The following is a 6991-nucleotide window of genomic DNA, read 5'->3' on the forward strand; positions in this document are numbered from 1 at the left end:
CAAAGGTATTCTAAATTCTCAAAAAAATTACATGTGGACTCTTTTGTATTAACTTGTACAAACGTAAGCTACCACGCTTAGCACAAAGGAGAATATGAATTTAGTTTGGAAAAACGTAACTTTGTATTTTTTTATGAATGTATTACACAATGTACGTAGTATATAAAAGATTGACGGTCGAGTGGCGCAGTGGGCAGCGACCCTGCTTTCTGAGTCCAAGGCCGTGGGTTCGATTCCCACAACTGGAGAGTGTTTGTGTGATGAACATGAATGTTTTTCAGTGTCTGGGTGTTTATCTGTATATTATAAGTATTTATGTGTATTATATTCATAAAAAAATATTCATCAGCTATCTCAGTACCCATAACACAAGCTACGCTTACTTTGGGGCTAGATGGCGATGTGTGTATTGTCGTAGTATATTTATTTATTTATTATTTAATGTACGTAATATATAAAAGATTGGTACCTGCTGCGACTTTTTTGAAAGAAAAACACAATAACCAGCAGTTTTAGAATGAAATCGATCTCTCATAACAGAATACAAAGACGTGCTGCCAAGCGATTAAGCGTTAGGATACGATGCTGCTTAGAAACCGATTTAATCGTCTAAAATAACTACCGTCTATGGTAGCGCGCTAACCTGTCAGGAGCATCCTTTACAGGTAAGCCCGCTGCCATCTTAGACGGCATCATTATTTACCACCAAGTGATAAAGCAGTCAAGGGCTATCATGTAGCGGAATAAAAAAAAGCTTGTTATTCGACACACTAACCAATCAAATAAAGAGGGCTAGATTTCCGGGTCAGGTCAAGTATAATCACTTTAGGAACTTGCTTTGGCTTTTGGGCAGACAGTCTACCTCGTCGCTTAACAGTAAAATACTGTAAAATATAATAATATATAAATCTACTTATAGTCTATCGACTGATTGTAGATGAAAAAAAGAGGTAGGAAGATGGGATTCTTCAACCGGCTTTTATTACTAATACGTGATCAAAACCGGTTGGAGAATTTTATCTCATTCATTACCTTCATTTTAGTCACTCGACGTCCACTGTTGGACATGGGTCTTTTGTAGGAGTTTCCACATGCCATTTACAATCAGGATTTCCTAAAGCGAAATAAAAAGCAAAAATGAGTTGGTTTGTTTCTCCTTACTTCACGACCTGCAACAAGTCAATGAGCAAGTAAACAATTTTTGGTATCATCATCATCATCACATCAACCGATAGACGTCCACTGCTGGACATAGGTCTTTTGTAGGGAGTTCCAAGTTCCACGGTTCTGAGCCGCTTGGATCCAGCGGCTACCTGCGACGCGCTTAATGTCGTCTGTCCACCTCGTTGGGGGCCGACCAACGCTGCGCTCACCAGTTCGGGTCTGCCATTCCAGCACCTTGGGAACCCAACGTCCATCCTTTCTCCGAACTATGTGCCCGGCCTATTGCCACTTCAGCTTCGCGACTCGTTGAGCTATGTCGGTAACTCTGGTTCTTCTACGAATCTCCACATTTCTGATTTGATCGCGTAGAGATACTCCGAGCTTAGCTCTCTCCATCGACTCTGAGCCTTCTTATGAGGCCCATAGTTAACGACCATGTTTCAGAGCCATAGGCCATTTTTGGTATAGAGTTACTTAAAAGGAAGGAGAGCAACATAGTCTACAATTCGTCTTGGAAAAAACGTCAAATTTCCAAAAAGTTTATAGGAATATTCGCGACCAAATAAAGCAACCAAACGACTTATTTACCGCTGGTAACACTGCGGGACGCAGCTAGTATATAAATAAATGAATAACTATGATGATAAGTCCACAGTACTGAACTCTAAGCTCAGTTATAATTCTCTCATACACAGTTGCGCTTTTGTCTATGCAACTTGAATTCAATGGTCGCGTGGCTATTGTTAAGGGCACGTATTGAGTAATGTTTCCCAGACGGAACTTATGAGGGCAATGATTCTATATGAAAGTGTTTTTACCCAAATCTAAATGTATATGTCTAAAATCTATATGTCTGTAGTCTGTTGTATGGAATATTTGTTTTAAATTAATTTAATTGTTTTTAAAGTGTTACTTATATTAATCTGTGAAAAATTCAAGCATCTATCTACCTGCTGCCGTTATTAATATTGAGTTTAAAATAACGTTTGTTGTATGGGAGCCGCTATTAATATTTATTTTAATATGTTTTTATAGCGTATTTTTTGTTATAGCTGCGTAGAAATACATTATCTGAGAAAATTTCATCTTTCTAACTATCACGGGTAATGAGATACAGTCTGGTGACAGACGGAAAGACAGACAGATGTACGGATAGCATAGTCTTAGTATTCCCCTAGTAAATAGAACCCTACATTTCAATTGCCACGCCCCGGTTTCGCAAAAACATTAAAATTTGTTTGTATCTTCATTGTAACTTGCTCTATTGTCTTTATCGATTAGTATTTCTATTTATGTTTATCATGTAGGTATAGGCACAATGAATGTGTATACATTCGTTCAAGCATTCATTCATTCGAAGGCGGGTGGTTGAGAATAAAATATAATCAGGAAATCCTAAAGAGCAGCTGAAAAGTTGGAAAAAAAACTCTTGTCACTCATAAATAAATAAATAAATATACTACGACAATACACACATCGCCATCTAGCCCCAAAGTAAGCGTAGCTTGTGTTATGGGTACCAAGATGACTGATGAATATTTTTATGAAAAATATACATAAATACTTGTAATATACAGATAAACACCCAGACACTGTTCCAGTTGTGGGAATCGAACCCACGGCCATGGACTCAGAAAGCAGGGTCGCTGCCCACTGCGCCAGTCGGCCGACACTTATGATTACTTTTGTTTATAGAATGCGTTCCTTGGATGTTAATAAGTTTACCGGTTTTCCTACCTTTCCTAATAAAATAAACATACTATGTACCTAAAAATTTAATGGTTGTTTTTACAAGTTAGCCCTGGACTGCAATCTCACCTGAATGGTTATGTCGCACCCTAAGATGGCAGCGGACTAACCAGTTGGAGTGTGACAGTTGTGATATCCATAACCCTAATCGTTTCTACGTGGCATCGTACCTTAACGCTAAATTGACGGTCCGTCTTCATCGGAATTGTGGTAACTAGACACGGTCGACGAAACCAGAAGAGATAAAATTTTCCAGCAAGTTTGGCCCAGCCCGGGGATCGAACCTTGCACTCACTACTACGCCGTGGAGATCCTCAAAGTGCAGATTGTCAACATTATATGAAACAGTGAGAAAATTATCCCACAATATAGAAAACCAGAGAAAGAGAGAGAAGGACCTCGATTGCACTACAAAATCCCAACTTATTGTCTGAGTGTCATAGTAACATAATAAAACAACATGAAACAACGAGAAAATGATCCTGCAAAGGATAGAAAAAAAAACAGAGAAAGAGTGTAAATAATAAAAAATAACGAGGTCAACCATAAAGTGAAGTAAAGGCTGTTTGTAGAAGCTTTTGTTTTAATGAGGCGTTTATGTACGCCTCTCACTGAAATGTAGGTTTCCTTGCGACGTTGTCTTTGGCGCGGCGCGACGGTAATTAGGAACTAACTTGCGAAACTAACTCGATTTTCTTGCCACCAAGATTTTCTTAGGTTAGTAATATCTGGGCTTACGATGAAAATTTTGTGTGCCGCTTTCGTTTGGCTTGCATATTCAAATCCTAAGGAATATTACAAGGGCCAGTGTACAATCGTCTGGTTGGTAAAATATAGGTATCAGGTTGTTACGTATAGTAATTCTCAGTACATGTCTGAAATTAAGAAAATAGTTTTTTTTTTTATTTTTATACTTGATAGACTTGCGCTTGACAACTATCATGCCTGATGTCAAGCAATGATGCGGTCTAGTTGGGGCGCGCTTGCCTAGAAAATGCATATTCACTCTTACCTTGAGTATTGTTTAACCAATCTGCCTTGGAGAGAAGTAAGGGTTTTTTATTAATATCCGCCATGAGAAGCGATAGCTAGACGAGTTTTAAACAATAAAATGTCACTCGACTTATCGTTAAAACATCGTGCGGAAACCAGCCTGCCTGAGACTTCTCCACAATGTTCTCACCCGCCCTCGGGGTGAAGTCTACGAATCCGCACTTGGCCAGCGAGCTGGTATATCGCCTAAGGGTTCTTTTCCTGCTATGCGGTTTTCCAACTGCTTGCAGATCTGATTAGCGTGTCATGGCGCGCCTGCAGATAATATAATCCGCGTCCTACATGCATGCAGCCTTTGTGATAGGCAAAAAGCATAGGTATGAAATGATAGGAAACGGACAACCCGCATGCGGTTCAGACCCGGTAGAAATCCGGATGAGGAAAGGCAAAGGGTCCTAAACCCTTATCATTCTTAGACGAGACTGTAGTGGGCCGGTAATGGATGGCTAATGAATGTGCGCGGACAAAAGTCTAAATTGCGTTTATAATCTAAGCTTTAAGTCCACGTCCAATATAAAAGAGGAGTTCTGCAAACAATCATATATAGTAAACGGACGAAGTCTTCTAAGATTACTGATTTGTAACCCTTCTCATTCTGAGACAAGTCGGGGCCGGTTATGTATGGCTAATGAATGCCCGCAGACAAAAATTGGAATAGTGTAGAATATCTAAGCTCTAAATAAATTTTTCAATGTTAAAGAGGAGTTCTGCAAAATGTGAGATATTGTATGCGGACGAAGTATCGTTCGATTACTGATTTAGTATTCTAGTATCTTTCCATTCTCATCTAGTATCTTTTGTATTCTTTATTGCATAAAAGTAAGTAATGCAACGCGTATTTTTTAACTACTAAGTATCTTTAAGAAACGTTCAGTAAATTTTTACATGTATGATCGTACTGCTCTCAAAACAAATATCTATAAAGTTGTCTTTAGTTAAACTACATTTTCAAGTCAGCAATTTTCATTTATCAAAACATTTTCTATCTGAAACAATTTCTCCATAATAGCAGCAGTTGAATGCCACACCAGAATTGGGACGCTCCAATGCTCGCAGCTTGATCACTAGTTCGCAATTCCTTGAATTAAACCTTTTGCATAGTTATTGCAACGATGTCTGCAGTTATCTTCGTAGCTCAGTGGGTCAGGCCGGATATCTTGGCTGATTTATTATTACTTTACAGTAAATTTACGCACAGTACCTACTATGAAGTATACTCTATTTCTTATTACATTTCTTATAATTATTTTTCATAAAATTTTATTACGTTGTAGCTGAATTTATGTTTTAAAGATAGGTAAACACAATTGTGTATTTTGTATAAAAGCAAGAAATAAATATTTTCTTTTCATTTTATATAGTAGCAAGGAAAGAGCGTCAGAGAGTCACACGTGACCGCTGCTGTTAGTAGTCTGAGTTTTCTTTGGAATAATACAAACTTGGTTTCGCTCTTGTCTTCGTCATGACTTTAGAATTGGATAGACAAAGTAACAAATAATCTTATTTCATTCCTGTGGTTTTTTTTTTGAATTTACCGGATAACATGTAGGTTATAAGACTTTTCATGGAGATAGCTTACAAGCTAGCTAGAATAGAGATTATTCTAAGTTTCAATCATATAGGTTCCAGTCACATTCATTTCAGGCGGCCAATTGGCAGCGACCCTACTTTCTGAGTCCATGGATAAAAAACACTATTAAAAATATATATAAAAATAAAAACATCCACCCTCCGCTTGCGGGGTTTTTGAATGCCCAACAAGCGGTCAGGCCTCCAGAGTGAGGAACCTCCTCACAAAACACGCCGTTTCAAGGACTACTGCCTTCTGTATCCGACCCTTGATCCAACAACCAAGCGAAAGCTTCTTAAGATGTTGGTCGAAGCTTTTCGCGAGAAGACCATTGACTGAAATGGCGATCGGAACAATAACGGTCGACTCAACATATATTTATTTATTATTATTTATTATATTGGCGTAAAGGAGTAACAAAAATCTTATTTATAAGAAATGTTGACCCACTCCAATTGGCGTTGACTGACAATTTTCAGGTTTATTCTGTTATGGCGAAGGTAATATTGTATTAATTAATATTGCTACGCCTATTTAAGTGCAAAAGAAAACTATATACTAAGTATGAATAAAGATACCTATATTTTTGAATTACAATGCTTCACTCGATGTTCTTCGGGTATAATTTCTACATTTCCAACAATACTATAGACGTTCATTATATCCCGGTTGAATGATAAACTTGAATTAGAGCACCCAGCGCCCGAAGCCCGGTCACTACTCCGCAAGCCCCCGATTTAAGTACTAGCTACTATTTATAGTAGAGGCTTACTATTGAAAGTCAAACACAAAATTTCTTTCTTCATGCAATTATGCCTATAGGCACTTTTGCAGCGTACCTGCAAAAATTTTTTTCCATTGCTGTGAATGATGAGGATGGTGAACCGTCCATCAAGTAATCTCACATGCCCTTCTGCAGGAAGCTATCTACCTTCTTGTCAAATTGCATTGAAATATGTTCAGTGGTTTAAGCGTGAGAAAGTAATCTAACTTTAAAGTGGTACTTTTAAGTACTCTGCCTGTAAGGTCTAGAATGACCTACCACCCGCCCGTATGAGGAAGTCAATGATTTCGTTCAAGAATGCCATTAAAAAGGCATTTTTGGATAATCAAAAAACTCATCAATAAAAAGACATTCCGGATCTTTCAGACTAATTGCTTGTTGTCGGGCTTACGCGTAACATCTGTTTATATGTATGTAAAATGTTTATATGTAAAATGTATATATATATATTTTTTCTTTTTATGTGGTGGTGGTTCTATTGTATCGTTTGATAATTTTATATATATTATTTTACTTTATTTTTCCGTATACTCCCTCTCCTTGTCAAGTTCACTTCGTTTCTTTTTAAACTTTTCCCGGCAAATCCGTGACGCCAATCAAGGCTATACCTGAAAATCAGCGCAGCAGTTATCAAATACTGCAGCAACATGCTGAGGTAGCAGCCTTTTCAG

This window comes from Pararge aegeria, chromosome 6 (assembly GCF_905163445.1).
Source record: "Pararge aegeria chromosome 6, ilParAegt1.1, whole genome shotgun sequence".
In the NCBI taxonomy this organism is placed as follows: domain Eukaryota; kingdom Metazoa; phylum Arthropoda; class Insecta; order Lepidoptera; family Nymphalidae; genus Pararge; species Pararge aegeria.